Source organism: Anolis carolinensis, chromosome 5 (genome assembly GCF_035594765.1).
Source record: "Anolis carolinensis isolate JA03-04 chromosome 5, rAnoCar3.1.pri, whole genome shotgun sequence".
NCBI classification, from domain to species: Eukaryota; Metazoa; Chordata; class Lepidosauria; order Squamata; family Dactyloidae; genus Anolis; species Anolis carolinensis.
This window is the reverse complement of record NC_085845.1, coordinates 188,727,898-188,749,686: the sequence shown is the minus strand read 5'-3', so window position 1 is coordinate 188,749,686 and position 21,789 is coordinate 188,727,898. Positions and strand designations below refer to the sequence as shown.

At 40.7% G+C, this 21,789-nt stretch overlaps 1 protein-coding gene and 1 long non-coding RNA gene across 2 annotated transcripts in view; one reads left to right on the top strand and one right to left on the bottom strand.

Annotated features, from left to right (window-relative positions):
• mical3 (microtubule associated monooxygenase, calponin and LIM domain containing 3) overlaps window positions 1–21,789 on the top strand; it is a 236,803-nt gene that overhangs the window by 692 nt on the left and 214,322 nt on the right. The window lies entirely within an intron of this gene.
• On the bottom strand, window positions 1,931–21,713 carry LOC103278825 (uncharacterized). Its single transcript, XR_506354.3, has 3 exons — window positions 21,575–21,713; window positions 3,406–3,548; window positions 1,931–3,262 (listed from the first exon to the last, which is right to left on the bottom strand). It is a non-coding gene; the product is annotated as an uncharacterized LOC103278825 (long non-coding RNA).

Below are 21,789 nucleotides of genomic sequence, written 5' to 3'. Positions count from 1 at the left end.
TTCCTGGGACATCAGAATTCAAATCTGTGCTTAGAAACTCAGATGACCTGCTCAGAGACTTACTGGGTGTTCCTGGGGATGTCACATTTTCTCAGCCACAGAAGACAATGACAAATCCCCTCGGAACAAATACTGCCCAAAAGTCCCATGCTTGTTTCACCTTCAGGCTGCCAAAAGTCCAAAACAACTTGAAAGTACACAACAAACAACTCCCCATTTTCCCCTGTGCTCAGGAAGTAAGTTTAACAATTTCTGTAGTCAATATAGTAGTAAGAACTGGGATTTTAAAAAAACCAGACAGCCTTGGCTTCTGCTTGTTTCTACATATGGGAAGCAAAATGAGGAAAAGTCACTGCATGAGAACAAATTCTTTGTATGGTGTTGAGGAAAGACAGTTTGTGGTGCTGGATGACTGTGCAGGTTTGAGTAAGCCAACTGATGCTGCACCACGCAATCTAGTTATTTAAAAAAATTTGATTAGCAATAACACGGATAGATGTGACATTACTATTAAGAGATAATTAATATGAAAACACTCATGCTTTGTACTTCTCAGACATATTCATGGACAACAGGATTTGGGAATGTGGGTGAACTAACTATAGGAGACAGAAATCTTCCCATAAGAGTATTAGAAAAAGGTGTATTATAATCTCCAGTGCCTGCCAAATCTGAAAGGGACCCTGTGCAGATATGAAGTCTCCAATATTATTAAATGCCAGAGATGTGAACATGTGTGCTTCAGCATGTCCATGTCCACATCGCCAACTTTTAGTATCTTGGACTTTGACAATCCAGCCACTAGAAATTGCACATCCAGAGTGTCATGCCCCCCACAGGGGCTTTTGCTGTTTTCTTTGTCAAACCTCAGTTGTCCACATAGTTAGAATGGGTTCAGTTATTTTTGTATAGTTTTCTGTGGGAGGTAACCTTAATTAGACCCTGTCTCTTTAAGAAACCTCCCAGAGGCAGAGATTGCAGTCTTCCTCAGAAGCTCCATTGCAGCCATTTAAATTAGTCAAACGGTCCCAGGAGTCTAGAGGCTGCAACATCTTCTAAATTTAAGGCTGAGGAAACTCCAGTCAAATGTTAACAAAGAAACTCAGTTTAAAGTTTAGGAAACCCCAGTCAAAGGTTTGGGAGACTCCAATCTGTAGTTTGGGAGGTGCAGTTGAAGTTTAAGAAGACAAAGCCAAATAAAAGACACAGGAAATGAAAATCTCTTTGAAAGTAATCAAGAGAATATTAAGTTCTGAGCTCCCATCTATTCCTTCAAAGTATTTGTTTATTAGTCAGACCCCAGGAGGAGTTAGGGTACCGATCTTTCATACAATTACATTTTTGTTGTAAGTTGTCAAGAACTGGGCACCTGAAAGTTAGCTCAAGGGAAAGAAAGTACAGTAGTCTCTTGCTTATCCAACAGAATGTTGGATAATAAGGAGGCATTAAGGAAAAGCCTATTAAACCTCAAATTACGTTATGGTTTTATAAATTAAACACCAAAGCATCATGTTTTATAACAAACCGACAGAAAAAGCAATACACAGTAACGTTATGTAGTAATTACTGTATTTACAAATTTAGCACCAAAATATCACAATGTATTGAAAACATTGATTACAAAAACATTGACTACTAAAAGGCAGACTCGTTAGATAATACAGAACGTTGGATAAGCGGAGGTTGGATAAGCAAGACTCTACTGTAGAGCTCAGAGATTGGGAGGGCCTACTGCAATACTGCAAACCACATTAAGGATTTACCATTACCATAATAAAAATGTATTAAGGAAATAATAACTTTAATTGTATTTCCACTTCTCTTTCGTCCTCTGCTCTATAGGGTACATTTTAGATGGAACTCCCAAGATCTTACACCACAAAAAATACCTTAGAAAACATTATATACTTTCTAAAGAGCAGACTATTGTTTACTTCCTAGTTCTAAAAAAAATGGGTTTGCAAAAGGAGCCTATGTCAGTATCTCTTTTAACACTGGAGTCAGAGGGCTGGTTTACCTGTGTAACTAGGTATTCAATCTTTCATCACCTGAGGACTGAACATCTGATAACTCACAGCTGAATGCACACACAGATTCCTTTGAACACTGCTGTGTTTAAAGGGCTGTGGGCCAGTTTGATATTTAGCAGATTCACATATTTTTGTTCTGTGATTGCACAGCCACACAGGAAAATCATTGGACAGGTATGAACCGCCACAGAGATTAAGATCTTCCAGAGATATCTTAAACTCTTTTTAGTCCATCCCACTCTACGTGGTCCAGAATGCCATCACAAGCAGGTGTCATCGAACAACCAAATTTTGGACTGCATCAACATTGTAGAATCGATTAAATTTGACAGCAATTTAACTGCTCAATGCAGTGGAATCATGGGAGCTGTAGTTTCATGAGGCACTGGCACTCTTAGACAGAGAAGGCTCAAGACTTTGTAAAACTACATTCCCATGATTCCATTACATTCAACTATGGCAGTTCCAAGTAGCATTAAACTGTGTTAATTCCACAATGTACCTCTGAGGAACTGAGCAATTTCCATGCTGGAATAGCAAGGCAAATAAAAAGAAATCTCCCCGGGTTTCTCAATACTTTTGATGTGTTTGAAAATTATCCTAAAGTGTGTTTGCGGGGGAGTCATTTCATGGGGAAAATTGTACAATCCTCCACTTCTAGTGCCTAGTTGTGACACTTCCTATTATTATTTTGGAGAAAGGTGTTTTTCCAATCCCACTGAGCCATCACCAGTTTCAAAATTAATTTCTATATTTTTAGTCTTTCACGTCTTTTCTCATTCCTCTTTAAAATTAGCACTGCAATTTTATTGCAATATAAAAGCAGAAAGGATAGAACAGTTCAGAGGATGCGCTTAAGTAAAGCAGCCTGAAAGATCCAGGCGTCTCACTTTTTTTCCAGCCTTTGTTTGCTGGTTTGCTTCTGCCACCCATGACAGGGTTAAGGGAAGGCTGTTTCGCAAAAGGCTGCTGTGCTCTGGCGTTGCTAGGAGGCATTGGCCCTGCTCTCAAGGAAGGATCAACTAATTAAAGAGAGCCCCGATGATGAAATGTCTCTATCTTGGTGCTCCATTGGCTGGTGCTTCTGTCACTCCAGGGTCCGGTTTGGGAATAGCTGGGAGCAATTCTGAAATTAACTGGATGTTTGCTTTTATTCTGCTTTTGCTTGCATGGATTTTTTTTTCTATTTTCTCCTCTCTTATACGTGACTGTCTGGATCCAGAAACAAAGTCCTGCCAGTTTAAAGGAGAAATAGGTTAGAATTTTAGCCAGGATTGGAATAATTGCATTTTAAAATCTTGTGCACTGATTTCCACCAGTAAAAGGGTATTATATTCTCTCCGTATTGAAAAGTCAGCTCTTGCATTTCACATACTTGTTTAAAGGTTGTCGTAAGCACATAAGTAGTCACTTAGTGCACTCTGTGGATCTGTCTTAATTCTGAAAAAAGTCCGTACAAGTTTCCAGCCCTTTTTTTGTGGTTGTTATTGTTGAGTGGATCATGATGTATATTTCCACCTAAAAGAAAGAGGGTATTTCATTAAGTAATTGAATTATTAAGATGTGTCTACTTATAGCAGGTGACTAGGGGTTTCATGGCAAGATTTGTTCAGAGAGAGTTTGTGTTGGGGACTGTGGATGATAGGAAGAAGCTCTTACGTGTGCACCACTCAGTTTTGAAGAACAAATAACATAGAGACTTTTACTAAATCCAAGAGATCAACAGAACAATGGTATTTATAATAGTCCCTCTGATTGCTTACAGAAATCAGCAGCCATAAGCAGTCCTTTCTTAGTCCATAAATCTGCTTCAGTGAAGACCAGCAGTGAACAAGGCCTCAGAAATAGTCAGGCCTCTCTGATTACAGAGCCATGAAGAACAAATAACATAGAGACTTTTACTAAATCCAAGAGATCAAAAGAATAATGGTATTTACAATAGTCCCTCTGATTGCTTACAGAAATCAGCAGTCATAAGCAGTCCTTTCTTAGTCCATAAATCTGCTTCAGTGAAGACCAGCAGAGAACAAGGCCTCAGAAATAGTCAGACCTCTCTGAGTACAGAGCCATCTTCTTTCCAGCCAGTACTCTGTAGTCTCACTCACACACAGAGAGAAATCTGTTCAAACCGGTTCTCCAGCAGCAGGACAGCAACAGTAGCAAACCGATTCCCAGGTCCTTGCAAACTCAGCCAATTGGCTTCATGCGTTTAATTTTCCAGTTAACACACATATAGTATCTTTGCAAGCCATGACAGTTTGGCCTTGCTTTCTTCTGAGGCTGAGAGAGTGAGATTTGAACAGGGTCACCAAAAGGTTTCAGGGCCTGGTGCGGATTTGAATCCCGGTCTCTAGAGCAGTAGACCAATGCTTAAAACGCTATCACACACTGACTAAATCTATAATATTTGGAAGCAACACATTGTACTCAGTCTCTTTTCATTTTTTGGCTGCACTATCTGGAAAAACGCACACACATTAAACTAATACTTACTGTTTGAGATACATGTGCTGCATTATAAGACATAAACTGATGCATTCTTTATCCTCAGTGCTTAAGTCTTCCGCCACAAGAAACACCAGGGCAAAATTGGATACAGATGAAACCCGGGATTACATTTCTAATTCATTAACTGTCTCTGGGCACACAGTTGTTTACTTCTCAGCCACAGGGGAGAGGAGGCCAGTGAGAAGAAATCTGACCCTGACCTTCTTTGCCTTACCTTCCAAGTGTCAGTGAAACCAGAGTTGGATGACAACTGTGCCTGCATACCTTTAGGCCAGGCCCTGCAGATGCCCTATGGTTCCTGCAGTAAAATAATTCTGAGCAAAACATCCAGTCCTCTGGAGGAAAGCTAAATTCTGCAGCATGTTTAAATTATACAAATGAAGTACATTGTCACATCCGTGCTCACTCTGTGCATGATTCCTAGCAGTTGTACTAGGCAAAGAAAGAGCAAGATGATACTGTTCCAGGGCCGGTCCAACATGGCACGCCAATTACGCCTCCGAGTTGGGCGCACGTCAACGGGGGGCGCTCTCGGGCAAAACATGTGCCTTGGCAGCTCTCCGTGCGCCCCGTACCCTCCATGCCTTTTTCCAGCTGATTTTGACATTTTTGTCCCTGAGTGGGATTCGAACTTGCAGCCTCCTGGTTCTGAGTCTGGTGCTCTCTCTGGGAGCCACCGACTGCCCTGTAACAATAGCAATCCGGAACTTATAGTTATTCGCTCTTTCTAATCATTCATCTTTTCCCTTTATCTTTTAAGAATAAGAATAATAAAACTTTATTTATTTATTTATTATTACGATATAATACTGATAATAATGCAATTTAATAATTTTAATTATATGTTATATATTAAATGTTATATATTAAATTGCTCTTTTGCAATCAGTTCATCTTTTCCCTCTATCGGGGCCATCCTGGCCCCGCGCCTTCCCAAACTTGGGGACATTCCTTCCTTCATCCCTCTCTTTAGAGTCCCCCAGGATTTATGTGCCAAGGAGTCTGGCTTGCTAGGGTACTTTGGGAAACTACATCTCTCATGTATATAAAATTGCCCTAAAAGCTCAGTGCTTCTGTTTATGTGTTCCTACTTGCCCATGTGTTATGTTGCCTCATTATGTTTCTGAGACCCCATCCCCTTCCCTTTGGCGGGAAACGGTGTTTCTGACCCCAAAGAAGTCCTGCATCCCACATAATCATATAGCCTGTGGGGACGAAATCAAGCTGGGAATTTCCTCATCATGTATAATTATGTGAGAGGCAGTCATAGGGAGGAGGGAGCAAGCTTGTTATCTTCTGCCTTGGAGACTAGAATGTGGAAGAATGGCTTCAAACAAATAACCCACATTACCTGCTTTGAACTGGGATATATGGCAGTAAGGACTCAGACAATCCAGTTCAAAGCAGGTAATGTGGGTTATCCTACCTTGATATCCTGGGTTATAGAGCTGTGTGGAAGGGCCCAAATTCTTTCTCCTTCTCTGCCAAATAATGCTGGAAAGTGTCCAGAGGAGGGCCACATCTATGGCAGGCATCCTCAGAGGTTGTGAGGTCTGTTGGAAACTAAGCAAGTGGGGTTTGTATATCTTTGTTGAGAGGTGTTAGCTGGCCCTGATTGTTTCATGTTTGGAATTCCCCTGTTTTTGAGTGTTCTTTTTTTACTGTCCTGATTTTATTTATTTATTTATTTATTTCCCATACTTCTGTCCCGCCCTTCTCACTCGAAGAGGACTCAGGGTGGCCTCACAATTGGCAACAATTTGATGGCCGACATACAAATTCCAATAATATAATGACAATTAAACTCAAACATTAAAACAAAAACTACTAAAAACAACAATTACAACCACATAAGTTCAAAATCATAGTCCAGAATCAGTCCAGTGGTCAATACTTAAAAAGTCCTCAATTATTGCACTGCTAGGAATAATGCTCAATAACCATAACCATGTCTAGCAAGGCTATTCTATGCTAATCAAGGTGATCAACTGCAGTTATTCACACTTGCCCTTCATATTATCCAACATTTTTGCTTATCCAATGCTCTGCTGGCCCGTTCATGTGGTTTGGTGTGTGTGTGTGTGGGGGGGGGGGGGGGACCAAAATTTCTATTCGCTTACACTTGAAAATTATCTTGGGCTGGCTCTGTACTATTCATAATGGTGAACTCCCTTCTATCCATCCCACTCAGGGTGTATCTGCACTGTAGAATGAATGCAGTTTGACACCACTTTAACTGCCATGGCTCAATGTTATAAAATTGTGGGTGTTGTAGTTTGGTGAGGAATCAGATCTATTTGACAGTGAGGGGCATGACTTTGTAAGGCTACAACTCTCAGGATTTTATAGCATTAAGCCATGGTAATTAAGGTGGTGTCAAACTGCATTTATTCTGCACTGTAGATGCACCTCACTCCTGGTTTTCATCCATCATTACCTATAATAATAATAATAATAATAATAATAATAATAATAATAATAATAATAATAATAATAATTTTATTCTTATATCCCGCCCCATCTCCCCGGAGGGACTCGGGGCGGCTTACATGGGGCCATGCCCAGACACGACAGCACAAAAACCTTTGAGCCTGTCTTTGTAGCCGCTCAGCTTACAGCCTTGTTCTGAAGAAAATAAAACAAGATTATAATAAAAGCTGAAAGTCTCAAGATGCTCTGCTAATGATTTCTGAGTTGCCTCATTCTGAAAGTGCTGAAAGTAGGGAATGCTAGCCATAACGATCCTGTTGGTTTGCAACCTGAGTGAAATTGGAGAAGATGTATGAAGAAGGTCAGTCAGTCATTTGGTAGATATGCTTTGCCCACTGCACCAAGTACTAGGAACTGTGCTCTGAATAATCTAAAGGTGTTGGCGGGCTTATTTTAGAAGGCTTTATGGAACTCATGCTCAATGTCTGCCCCACTCTCAGCATTAAGTGATACTTAACATTCCTGAACATGCATCCGTTTGTTTTATCAGTGTGCTCCATAACAGCTTCCCCTGCAAAAAGAAAACCACTGTGTTACAGCAAACCTGTTTGCATGTTGAAATGTAGGTGTCATGAATAAGGTCAGTGTAACCTACAAGGTTTAATAGAAATAAATCTGTGGGAAAACTGTCACAGCAAGTTGGAAAATGACTTTTTTCTTTATGACTCAGATGATCTATATAACATTTTGGCTTTGTCCTGGAAAGACAAGAAGATCATACACTGCACATGGGGTAGTTCATTATACCTTTGCATTTGTGTCTCCATTTGTTCAAACATAACCTAACACACACAAATACTTGAAACCCTGCTAGAACATTTTCCAAACTAGTGAATTTACCAGCTGACCTACTTTTTGTCACACTGGACTTGGCAGACAGAGGATGTAACCTGCTTGAGCACAATAGGTTAAACTGCTCCGATGTCACATAATTAAACAATAGGAAGATTTGAAAGGTATTAGAATTGGTGAATTTGGTTAAAATTAATTTCACATGCTAGTAAGGTAATGCTCAAGATCCTGAAAGATAGACTCCAGCAATACATGGAGCGAGAGTTGCCAGATGTACAAGCTGGGTTTAGAAAAGACAGGGGAATGAGAGACCAAATTGCCAATATCTGCTGGATAATGGAGGAAGCCAGGGAGTTTCAGAAAAACACTTATTTCTGTTTTATTTATTCTAAAGCCTTTGACTATGTGGATCATACACTGTGGCAAGTTCTTGGCGGTATGGGGATACAAAGTCACCTTGTCTGTCTCCTGAGGAATCTGTATAATGACCAAGTAGCCACAGTAAGAACAGACCATGGAACAGCAGACTGGTTCAAGATTGGGAAAGGAGTACGGCAGGGCTGCATACTATTACCCTACCTATTTAATTGGTATGCAGAACACATCATGTGACGTGTAGGGCTTGAGGAATCCAAGGCTGGAGTTAAAATTGTTGGAAGAAACATTAACACCTTAGGTATGCAGATGATACCACTTTAATAGCTGAAAGAGAGGAGATGAAAAACCTTATAATCAAGGTGAAAGAATAAAGTGCAATAGCTGAGTTGCAGTTAAACATTTTTTTTAAAAACCAAGATTATGGCAACCAGACTGATTAATAACTGGGAAATAGAGGGAGAAAACGTGAAGGCAGTGACAGACTTTATATTTCTAGGTGCAAAGATCACTGCAGATGCAGACTGCAGCCAGGAAATCAGAAGACGTCTACTTCTTGAGAGAAGAGCAATGACCACCCTCGATAAAATAGTGAAAAGCAGAGACATCACACTGGCAACGAAGGTCTGCATAGTAATGCTATCCCTGTAGTAATGTATAGATGCGAGAGCTGGACCATAAGGAAGGTTGAGCAAAGGAAGATAGATGCTTTTGAACTGTGGTGTTGGAGGAAAATTTTGAGAATGCCTTGGACCACAAGAAGATCCAACCAGTCCATCCTCCAGGAAATAATGCCCGACTGCTCACTGGAGGGAAGGATATTAGAGGCAAGGATGAAGTACTTTGGCCACATAATGAGAAGACAGGAAAGCTTGGAGGAGATAATGATGCTGGGGAGAATGGAAGGAAAAAGGAAGAGGGGCCAACCAAGGGCAAGACGGATGAGAGACCTGGAGACCTGAGTTTGAATTCCCACTCAGCCATGAAAACAATGGGCAAGTCACAATTTTTCAGCCTCAAGGAAAGACAAAGGCAACCTCCTCTGAAAAAATCTTGCCAAGAAAGCCCTGTGATAGACAGCTTTATTATGGTCCTCAAGCATTACAAGCCTGTCTGATATATGCATGAGAATGGGCTATCTCAAAGGCTGCTCCAAAAATGTGGAAGTACATGGCACATCCTGTTGTCCTTCCACCAGCAGGTGAAAGGCCTTGTTTTTCAGCTGAGTATTTGGCAATTAATTGCTAATAAAAGGGCTTTTAACATATGTTCTGGATTTTTTCTTGGTCTTTTAAAAATTACTCTGAAACCAACAGAATTCTCATACGCTGATTAATTCATTATGGCTTTTTGTCTGTTTTTTTTTAAAAAAAAAAACATTTAGCTACTTTAATCTTATTGTGAGAGGACTTGGATCTCAGTACTGGGGGAAAGGGGGGATAAATAAATAAATGAAACTCCAAAACTGGTTATATAATGCAAGCCTTTGGCAAACTAATGCAGAATTGATGTGCTAAATTAAGTAGGTCACTTGGGTTGTGCAGATCTCAGTAAATATATATTTGCATCTATGATTGTGTCCAGTTGTGTAATTTGGAGCAGCTTTCCCCAGCCGGATGCTATCCACATGTGGGCCACAAATCCCATGTTCAGGGATGCGGAGTTAAAAGATATCCCCAAATCCTGTAGTTCGCTGGGAAAGATTAGGTTTTACAATACAGGATTCTGAACAGACTCCATAATCTTTTCTATTTCTCAGTTTCAACTCTTTCCCAAGGTTGATGGGAACCATATGACAACATGAAATGAAGAATGTATTAAAATAGGATGCAAGCATATCTCATTTAAGAAAGCCTCTGGCAAATATCTACTTAGCCCTTTCATTCCTTCCTCATTCCCAATCTAACAGGAAGTTTTCCAGCAGTATCAGTATTCAGAAAGTAATTTAGGAGGGCTGGACAAACACAGATTTTTGATGTCAGGTGGCAGTGTAATGTTGTAAACAACAACAGTATGAGTGTTTGAACTGGAAAAAAGGTAGAATTCAACTCCAGCCAGTCCTACTGTAGCTGTTTTTCCTCATCAACAACAAGCAAAGAAAACAAGAGCTAACCCAGAATCCATCACTGAGCATGTGTGGACAACAAAACAGAGAAAAAAAAGGTGAAAGCAGGTAAGCCCCTTCACCAGCTATCCCAGCATGTTGAAAAAGCATAAATATATGCTTTTGGCCGGAGCCCCCAGTGGTGCACCGGGCTACACCGCTGAACTGCTGAACTTGCTGACCAAAATGTTGGCAGTTCAAATCCGGGGAGTAGGGTGAGCACCCACTGTTAGCCCCATTTTTTGCCAACCTAGCAGTTGGAAAACATACAAATGTGAGTAGATCAATAGGTACCACTCTGGCGGGAAGGTAACAGTGCTCCATCCAATCATGCCAGCCACATGACCTTGAAGGTGTCTATGGACAACACCAGCTCTTCGGCTTAGAAATAGAGATGAGCACCAACCCCCAGAGTCAGACACGACTGGACTTAATGTCAGGGGAAAACCTTTACCTTTACCTATGTCTTTGGCCATCAAAATGAAAATAAGGAAAGTGGTGGAAATTCAAGAAAGATCATCCCTGGACACGCTTTGGAATAAGCAAATGGTCTCTGGGGGATTCAAAATAGTTTTGTTTCCCCATGCAAGACTTACCTGCCCTTCTCCTATCATTTCACATGTTCAAATTGTTGGTTTTGGATTAAAAACTGCTAAACCATGTGGAACTACTCTTCTTTTTTGTGGTGTAGGAAACCATCCCTGTTCTTTACATGATATTTCTCAGTGGTATCCAATTTTCTGTGAAAGAAGTAATGCTTAGGAACACATCTGCTTTGTTAGCGAACATGTATTTTTGTATTGGTTTACCAGACATTGCATCTCTCTGGGGCAGATGTTTGAACAAACCTTTTGCTATAACGTCTTATGCGTCGTATTAGTATAGCCTGTTTATGTGGTGTATTACATTAGGAATGCTGTGCCCCGCGTCTTGTATTGTAGCTGAAAAACAGCAGCTTTTGCTCATTTATTTCCTCTCCTCTTGGGCTACCATTGCTAGCAGGCAGCGAGCCAGACAAGGAGGAAAGCGGCTTAAAGAGGTTTTATCCTGTCTGGAACTGCCATTCACTCCTTCAGTGCCTCAGAGAGATTCCTGCCAAGTGGGCACTTCTAGATCCTCCCAGTAAAGACTGGTCCAGCTTGGGTATTTCCTCCCAATAAGCTAGCCAGGAGTCCTATTTGACAGGCGGTGTTCTCTATTCAGAGGGTTGCCATTCTTTGATTTGAAGGTCTGCCTGGTCTGAGTCTATCTTGGTGATAAAGAATAAGAGAATGTAGTTGGAGAGCTAAACACACATGGCTCTGGCAGCCAACTGAACAATGGGCATGCAAGACAAAGTAGTCACTATCTTCCCCAAAACAGTGTATTTTATTCATATTATAATAACTATTTAAACTGTGCATTTGCATTACACATGTACACTATTCTTCATAGGTACTTAAATACATCCGTTTCCCCTGTTATTTTCATTTCTTAATTTGGTGATGAAGTTCCACACTTGAGGGGTGGCTTAAGGCTCACCCCACTTTGACTAAACAGTATGTTTTGACTGGGCTAGTAGAGCGAAAGGAGTATTTCTGTAGCATTATTATGTGCAGTATAACAAATCTATCCTTTTAATGGGAAGCAAAATTTGAATAAGGGATCATAAAGTCTGTCAGGCCAACCTTTGGCCTCTTATTTTTCTTTCTTTCCTTTTGCAATGGATATTTGGAAATATGAACGGAAATTTCATTGGCCACATATGTCCGCATACTTAAAAGAAAAACATGCTCTATTCCCTGCACTGCAGTATATCCATATTTACCTGAACAGAATATTTGATTTATGTGCCATATTTATAGTGCTTTACTTTCAAAGGCTGATAACGGTTACCTTACTCATATACAAAAGCAGCTTTTCGCTAATTAGATGAGTTAATTATTCCAGTAAAAGTAATTAAAATGCTTCTAAAGTTTACAACAAAACATTTGCCTGATATTTCAAATCTATATGGGATGTTTAACCTTTCTCACTAGTCTGCACCTGTATTCACAGATCTGACATACCGTTGTACAAGGAAATACAATGGAGGAACTTTGTCCAAGAAGGATTACATGTTCCATCTTGCTGAACATTTTGGTTATTTTCTCCCAGAAGCTTATTCAGTAGTAACTTTGGCTAACTGCAAGCTTACCTTAATCTTGGTTCTTACTTATATGTATCTTTGGTGTATAGCTGATATGGCCTTGGAAGAAAGGGAAGTATCAGTACAAATTATCTGATGCAATTAATCCTTCTCCAGTTAAATGTAAGCAGACTCTGTGATTAGGACAGCTGCTGTTAATTATTTCACTGGAATTTATCAAGTAAAAACAGCTGTGGGAAATTGGAGGGATATATCCAAAGGAGGGCAAATGTGCAAGATCAAGGGGGCAATGTTCTCTATAAACCACAGAGAGCTGGTTAAAGAACAGGATTGGCAAGGTGCTCTATAGTGGCCATGAAGGAGATATTTCTACTCTTCTTTTCTGAGCAGCCAACAAATATGAATTTACCCCTTTGAACTTATTTGAGGTATAGAAATAGTTATTATAGAATCTATATCAGGTGGGCCAACTGTAGACAGGTAGGGGCTGCATTTTCCTGTTCCAGCAAACCTTGGTAAGATGTATCTACCTAAAAAAAGAAAAGAAAAATATTTTATTGCATCTGAATGCCCTCTAGAGAGCATTGAAGCCATTTTAGATGGATGACAAACTTGTTTTAACAACAAGATGTGAGAGTAGTTCACTATCTATTCTATTCTTGTTTTTTTAAAAAACTATATGATCTGGAATAAAGTGTAGTCATAATGACACTTCTTAAAAACAGTGGTCTTGTTGTATACTTTTCATACTCTAAGGGAGTGGTTCCCAACCTGTGGTCCATAAGAACTAAAATATGCTCCGCGGCCTCACCATTACTACTATAACTGATAACACAGCCCAACCAAAAAAAATTTTCTTGATATCTTTGTTTTTAGGCCTGTTCCTGGGGTTATTTGGGGGTGCTGATTCAGAAAATTGGACGGGATAGACCACATCAGCTCTAGATTATTAGATATGGTTTTCTGTGGGCGAGCAGATGGTGATTCCTGGATGGCATATGTTCTGTATCAGAAACTAGAGCTGATGTGGTCTATCTAATGCAATTTTCTGAATCAACACCCCAGATAACCAAACCAAATCAAAAGTTGACAAAAAACTGATTTGTAACCCTTTTGGTACTAATGTTGGAGAGTAGTCCCTGGTCACAGTGGTCCCTGGTCAAAAAAAGGTTGGGAACCACTGCTCTAAGAATGCATCTATACTAGCATTAATACAGTTTGACACCACTGAACTGCCATGGTTCAGTGCTATGAAATCCTGGGATTTGTAGTTTGGTGAGGCAGAAGCACTTTTTGACAGAGCAGGCTAAAGTCCTTGTAAAACTACAAGTCCCATGATTCAATAATATTGTGCCATGCCAGGTATCCTGCATTAATAATACAATGTAGGTGCACTCTAAATTTGTGGAGTTTACTGTATACAGCTCAGCCTATATTTTGTCTTAACTGGAGAGAGAGTGTTTTTCCAGAGCACAATTTTTGTATCTCTTCTAATAGAGTTGTAAATAGTTTTTATTTCAGAGTCCAACTGGCTGCTAAGATTGCTTTGCTCAGCAGGAAAGTCCATCTTTTTGTGTTACATAGAGACAGGTGTATATTCCAGCTGTTGTTGGTCACCAGGGTGCAGTTTCTGAAAGCAGAAACTAGAACCTGAGCTTGGCAACAGGGCAGAAATGCTGCTTATCAGTACTGGGCATGGGGTTCATTCATTGTTAAGCTTTCAATCACTTTTGGAAAAAGAATAGGTCTTGAAACCATCACCCACCAAATAGCAGGTTAGCTGGAGCATATTTCTGGATGTTTGACTTCTTTGCTCTTTATCCTTGGAATTAGGTTGCAAGAATATATTTTCTGTGTTATATATAAATGAATATCACAAATACAGTATTTAAGTCCTGTATATACACACACACTAACGCAACAAGTTATATATTAAATTCAACACATATCCAGTATCATCAAATTCTGTGCATTCCATTGTCAGTGTTGAACTTGATAGTAGAAACCTTACGCATGTGTGCATGAAGCAAGCAACTTTGGATTCACATCTTAAAGGCCGAAAAATGTCATATAAATGTGAATACAGTATCAAAGTTCCACTATAAGGAATTCAGTCTCTTGTTCCTTCCTAACCCTAAATACATGACTGGTATTCATATAGCACTTTCACTGCACATGGAAATTTACAAGCAAAAAACCTATAATTCCCTGCCCTCCAGCTTACAAACTAGTTAAGACATGACACAAAGGGAATGGGATGGCAGTGTGGGAATGGATTAGGTCCAGCAGATATTGAATAATACTTAATAATTAATAATAATGCCACCTACTCATTAGGCCAGGCAGCTCAAGCGCCTCTCCAGTTCTCTCTCTTTCTCAACTTGGCTAATAAGTACAGTTGTATCTTTAGAGTTCCCCCACCCATTGGGCCAAATCAATAATTCATAAGGGTTACACAAGCAAGTCAGAAGGACTGATCAATTGCTTTAGCATTTCTTCAGCACAAAGCTGTGGTGCTTACCATCAACATTAATATTGTTTTTATCAAGTTTGCCGTTTGCACTTAGGAATCTTCCTTGTGTCCCTTTGCACATTTCTAGTAGTAAATTATCTAAGGGGGCATAAATGTACACAAACCAAAAGTGTAATTTCATAAATGTTAACCAGGTTTGACACACACTCATCTGAGCAATATGATATAAGAAACAGAGGCTGAAATGGTTTTCTAATCAAGATATAGGAATTGTCCAAAATGATTGTTGAATCTTACATCAATAATGACAGTGGGATACTTTAATCCAGGGACACAGTACTAACTAATGGACTGCCTAAGAAAGTGGAGAACTCTCCTTCCTTGATGGTATTTAAACAGAGATTGTATGCAGGAGAACTTCAGTTGTACGGTATATTTCTGCATGGCAGGTGACTGGATTAGATGACCTTTGGAATCCCTTCCAATTCTGTGATTCTATGTCTACTGTGGGTTCTTGATGTCTATTGGAGTTTGGTTTCAGGAACACCCTTCCTCCCATGGATATCAAAATCTGTGAATACTCAAGTTCCATTATTTACAATGATATAATAACATTTCTTATATAAAATGGCAAACTACTCAAATGAATGCCCGAAGATCCGTGAAATCGTGGGAAGCTACAATAGGATATGGCTAGACATCAACATAGTTCTTGGAGAGTGCCAAAATCAAGGTTTTCTCTTTTTAAAAAATCCAAATATTTCCGAGACATGATTGGTTGAATCAGTGGATGCAAAATCAATGAATACAGAGGGCCAATTGTATTGCTTTTTAGAAGTTTACCTGAGCCTACATTAACTGTGCACATGTGTAGCCAAGCACAATTCTTTTATTGCATCCAGAGATGGTTAAACAAGAAAATCTTTTAAACTACAGTTCCCAGAAAACCCCAGGATTCTTGGAGCTGTAATCCACACAGTAACTTTCCCAAGATCACAATACATGTAGTCTGGCTGAGAGTGTTTCTAAATATGATAATCGCTGCATTAAAGGGACTTTTCTATTTTCATTTGTAATATGTTGGCGGGGACGAGAGACAGGGCCTTTTCAGTAGTGGCTCCCCGCCTATGGAACGCCCTCCCCATTGAAATCAGGCAGGCTCCCTCCCTCCTATCCTTCCGTAGGAAGGTAAAAACTTGGTTGTGGGGCCAGGCTTTCGAATAAGAATCAGCAGCATTAATTACTATTATGTATGCTGGAACTCAATTGACAGACCCAGTCTTTTAAACTTGTACACGCCTATCTATATTTTATAAATGCATTTTATGAATGTTTATGTAAGTTAATTTTTAACTGATTTATAGTGTATTGTACTGTTTTTATATGTCTGTTTTATTGTAATCCGCCCTGAGTCCCCTGTTGGGTGAGAAGGGCGGGATATAAATATTGTAATAAAATAAATAAATAATAAAATAATAAACACAAATAAATGAGAATAGTTTGATAGAAGCACTTTTTACCAGTTCTAGGGGGGAAATGAGTTTCCTGAGACTAACAAGAGTTGTGCTGATGCAGCTTCCTTGCTGACTTGGCCCTTCAGTTTGCCTTCCAGGAACAAGACTTTTAAAGCCAGCCCAATACATGCAGATGGTGGTACAGACGGTGCCAGCGTTCCTGGATAACCCAGCAACATAACAAAGAGCTGATTGTGCTGCCCCATGATCTCGCTTTATCTCTCCTGGAGCGCACAAGATCGCCTTCCCTCCCTCAGCAAGATAAAGAAAAATTGCATGGATGATCCCACTTCATTTTACAGACAGCTGTAGATGAAGGATCCCAGCAGCTGGATCTTGTCCAGGCTTCAGCCTTTTGTTTCAAGGCATTTTTCCCTCTTGGCACCTTCCAGAGGCTTTCAGTGTTGTGCTTTAGGAATCACGTGATAAAGTATTTGTACAGCTGTATTGCACTAGCGACACACATATATGAGAGAAAAAGAGAGCTTGATTATCTCCTCTATTTAGTGCTGCAAATCAGTCCGAAGCATAAGCAAAGACAACTAAAGGTAAAAGTTTCCCCTGATGTTAAGTCCAGTCGTGTCCGACTCTGGGGGTTGGTGGTCATCTCCATTTCTAAGCCGAAGAGCCGGCGTTGTCCGTAGACACCTCCAAGGTCATGTGGCTGGCATGACTGCAAGGAGCGCCCTTACCTTCCTGCCAGAGCGGTACCTATTGATCTACTCACATTGGCATGTTTTCGAACTGCTAGGTTGGCAGGAGCTGGGGCTAACAGCGGGCGCTCATTCCGCTCCCGGGATTTGAACCTGGGACCTTCAGCAGCTCAGTGCTTTAACACACTGTGCCACAACACACTGCGCACACAACTAGAATTCTACAAAAGAATGACCATTTCGCTACTTCAGTCATTTATATCTTGTTTATCCTTCTAATGCCACACATCTTGTTATCAGTATGACCTGAGTTTCACCAGGAAGGATATGGCAGCTCCATCTTCCTTCCCCCTGGATTCCTGAACCAGTCAAAATCCTTCATCCGCAGCTAAATATGGGATGAAGCAGGACCATCTATACAAATCTTCCTTGCATTTGCTGCTGGAGGGGAGGAAGGTGACACAAATCAAGAGAGGCCTGAAAATTGTGCAGCCAGGTTCAGGAGAAGCAACTCTGGAAGCTGTTTGGAATATTTGAGAAAGTTTAATGGTGGGAACTCATGGTGTCTCCCCTTCACTTGATCCAGCCTGAAAACCAGGTACTCATGTCCAGCAGGTGTAGGTGAAACAGTGGTGGGTGCTCTCATATGATAATGGCAGGTGTTTCAATGGTAAATCTCAGTCTGCATTAACACATATTTTTTGGCTGACTGGTTATTTATGGAACTTGTAATCTTCAAAAAAGGCGCTTTTCCCTGTTGGTCATGAAGTATCCTTTTTTAGCAGCAGAAGTGTATGTACTTGTTTTGTGATTCACACTATGCCAGATATTGCTGTGAAAATGACACTTTCTCAGCTACCATTGCAACCTTTTGCCCGGGAAATCGAACTGATGAGGCAGTTGATGAGAATGGTGCGGACCATTAGCCGCTGTCACGTTGATGCTTTCCTTTATGAGTGACGGAACTGATGAGGCCTCCCAATCCCATTAACCACCTCAACAAGATCTTTAGGCCGAGTAGGAAGCAGTCACTGCCCAAGAGAACATCCCTGGAGTACTGCAGGTGGATGGGAGCTGCTGAAGGACTCACCTGATTTATCACACTGACTTTGAATATCAGCTGTGTTAATTTAATCAGCAATAATTGGAATGGCTGACATCTCTTGCTCTGCACTTCTGAACAGAACTGTAGTGAACTGAATGGCATGGCTTCAAATGATCTTCTTACCCGCTTCCTCCCCTTTATGAAATTAACTGGATGGCCTTAGGCAACTCAATTGATCTCAGCCTACCTTTCCTTGCAGAACTGTTGTGAGGATAAATATGCAGTAATAATCTGAAAGCAGTTTACAGATTCATGCACTATAAGCCAGAAATGCATTGCAGTTCAATTAATTCCACACTGATCTTGAGGTAGTTCTTGAGAAGCCTCACTGGCCCTTTAAGTATATGAACTATATAAATATACAGGACCTTGGGAGTGAACAATACTGAACAATATTGATTCACTATGCACAATACAGTTCTCCAATTATTCTCCAGTGTCCCCTATAATTCATCTTGCATTTCTTCATGTCATATTCAGGAAGATATCTATTAAGGGTTCCCATTACTAAATTGAAAATGCTTCCTAGAAGATGCCTTTCACTGAGGTTATGGGGAACACAATTCCCGTGAAAGTGGAAAAAATGTGAATACATGCCTACTCTTATTTCAATTGGAGAAAACAGTTCCTTACTTTACATTTATTTTAATTCTAGACAACATTTCTCTAGACATTTTTAACTCCTCTAGGTCAATTCCGTGGTCAAGTTCCATCAAAAGTTGCCCATAGAACTGGGCCAGAGAACCAAGAAAGAGAACATATTTTTTTCAGTCTTATAGAGGACAGCAGTGAAAGTGGCAAGAAATACAGTAATACACAAACAGTAAAATCCATTAATGCTTAATCCATAAACATGGAAGGATACCTGAATAGTTAAATAATGTCTTTTTCAGATTATACAGGTGGGTACTGGGACCTTCTAAATTTATTTGGATTTCAGTTCTTACCAACTTTCATTATTGCCTATGCTGGCTAGGTTTTATATCAGTAGTTCCCAACCTTTGGGCCTTCAGGTATTTTGGACTTCAACTCCCAGAAATCCCAGGCTTCTTACTAGCTGTTGGGAGGTATGGGAGCTGAAGTCCAAAACACCTGGAGGCCCAAAGGTTGGGAGCCAATGGTTTGTATAAACTATGGGCAAAGAATATCTGGACGGCCACAGTTATCTGCTGCAAAGGAAGTGAAAGCACTGAAAAATAAATATTGGGAGCAAGCAGTTTGGTCAGCCTTCCTTCACTGCTTGGGCCTGGACCTCTACTAGCATAGTGCAGTTTTGGGATGCTGGCCTATTGGCCTTAAAATCCTTTGTACTTATACAGTTATAGAAGGTGGCTGAAATTTTGGCAACTGAAATGCACTTGCAACATGTCTTGGCTCCACAAACATTAAAAAAACCCTAAAATGAAGTTTTCCATTTAATTTTGGAAGGCTACAAAAGAGAAGTGGAACTTCTTTTGGAAAACCCTTTCGAAGGCTCTGGACTGAAAATGCTGCTATAGAAATAAGGCGTTAAAATAGAACCAGAAAACAATGTCAAGATGTCTTGAGAAAAACACAATTGAAGATGACAACTCTAACCCCTCCATTCTTGTTTTCCTTTCAATCATGCTGCTCTTGTAATTTTCTTGCAGTGACACAAAGCCCTTACGTAAGTCAAGCATCTTTGGTTCCTCTAGTCTCCTTTTCTAGTCTGATCCTAGCAATCTTAAAATAAAGTCTCATAGTTTTATTGGGCCACGGTGATGCAATGGGTTAAACCCTTGTGCTGCTGAACTGAAGATTGCTAGGGTTGTTGTATGTTTTCCCGGCTGTATGGCCATGTTCCAGAAGTATTCTCTCCTGATGTTTCGCCCACATCTATGGCAGGCATCCTCAGAGCTTGTGAGATAACAACCTCTGAGGATGCCTGCCATAGATGTGGGCAAAACATCAGGAGAGAATACTTCTGGAACATGGCCATACAGCCCGGAAAAAATACAACAACCCTGTGATCCCGGCCATGAAAGCCTTCGACCACACATTGAAGACTGGCAGTTCGAATCCGCGGGATGGGGTTAGCTCCCGCTGTTAGCCCTAGCTCCTGCCAACCTAGCAGTTCGAAAACATGCAAATGTGAGTAGATAAATAGGTACTGCTTCAGCGGAAAAGGCAAAAAAGGTACTGCAAGCAGTCATGCCGGCCACACAACCAGGAGGTGACAATGCAGTTTCCTCCGCTGGAAAATTGAGAACAGTACCTCCTCCAAAGCCAGAGGTGAGCACCACCTCCAAAGCCGGAAATGAAAGGAGAAGCCTTTGCCTTTGTATGTGTGTCTCATTGTATTGTAACCAAGCATTGAATGTTTGCCTGTATCTGTTTATACTATAATCCACTCTGAGACCCTTCAGGGAAAAGAGCAGAATATAAATAAAGTGTTGTTGTTGTTGTTGTTGTTGTAAATGGGATTCCCTTAAAAGGGGACATTTTTATAAGACTCTAGAATCAACAGTCTGGATTGCTGGGTTGCTGTGAGTTTTTTGGGCTAGAATCAACACTCCCATTAAAACACAATGTTATGGGAGTGCAACCTCTGACACTCTTTAGCCAGTGTAGCCAATATTAGAACAATGGGACATGCAGTCTCACATTTTGAGCGCCACGTGTTGCCATCCCCTGACTTACAAACAGGCGTAGGATGACGTCTCATCCTCAATCTATTTTCAGTAAGTAATTCTGGACTGTAGCTATTGTGGAAGGGGGCGATAGGAGATAATTTCCCCTTTGTAAGAATTCAGCCATGTCCAAATGGAATTTTCCTTCCCTTCCCCAAATTTCTATCATTGCAGTTTGCGGCGAGATTCTGAGTTGAGCATTTAGAAATGCACAATTTGCATGAAATGGAAACACAGCAAATGTAAGAATTGGGTGTGAATAATGTCCAGTGTCTGTCTGCAATGCTAGAAATTTGGGGATGAAAATAAAATTTAATATTCTGTGGCTTCCACCCAGGTAACTATGCATTGGATTGCAGTCTTATGTTATACTTTATAGCAAAGTCAGGCCCTCCAGGTGTTTTGGACTCCAACTCCCACCATTCCTAACAGCCTCAGGCCCCTTCCTTTTCCCCCTCAGCCGCTTAAGCGGCTCAGGGGGAAAAGGAAAGGGCCTGAGGCTGTTAGGAATGGTGGGAGTTGGAGTCCAAAACACCTGGAGGGCCCAACTTTGCCCATGCCTGCTATAAAGTATAACATAAGCCAAGGTTTCTGTATCACAGAATTTTGCAATGGATGTTTCGGGCAGCTAAAAGGGGGAAAGATGTTTCCTAGAAACTGGTTTTTTTTAATAAATAAAAATGTATGTGCATCAGTAGGAAAATCTCTGGTGGCCCCGCGAAGAATGTTTGGCGTATACGTTGTGTCCTACCTTTTGCATCTGCGTTGCTGGACCACAGGGGACCATATCTTGGTTGCCATGACAACCGTGACGAGCGGCTTGCTGCAGCATCATCGCACCATCTCTCTCCCTAAGTCGTTGTCATCGTGAGGCAAGATTACTAGAGGAGGAGGAGGCGGCGTGCCTCCCAAATACCCTCATCCACAGACAAGGATGAGGGCGGAAAATGGTACCTGTGGGTTTCC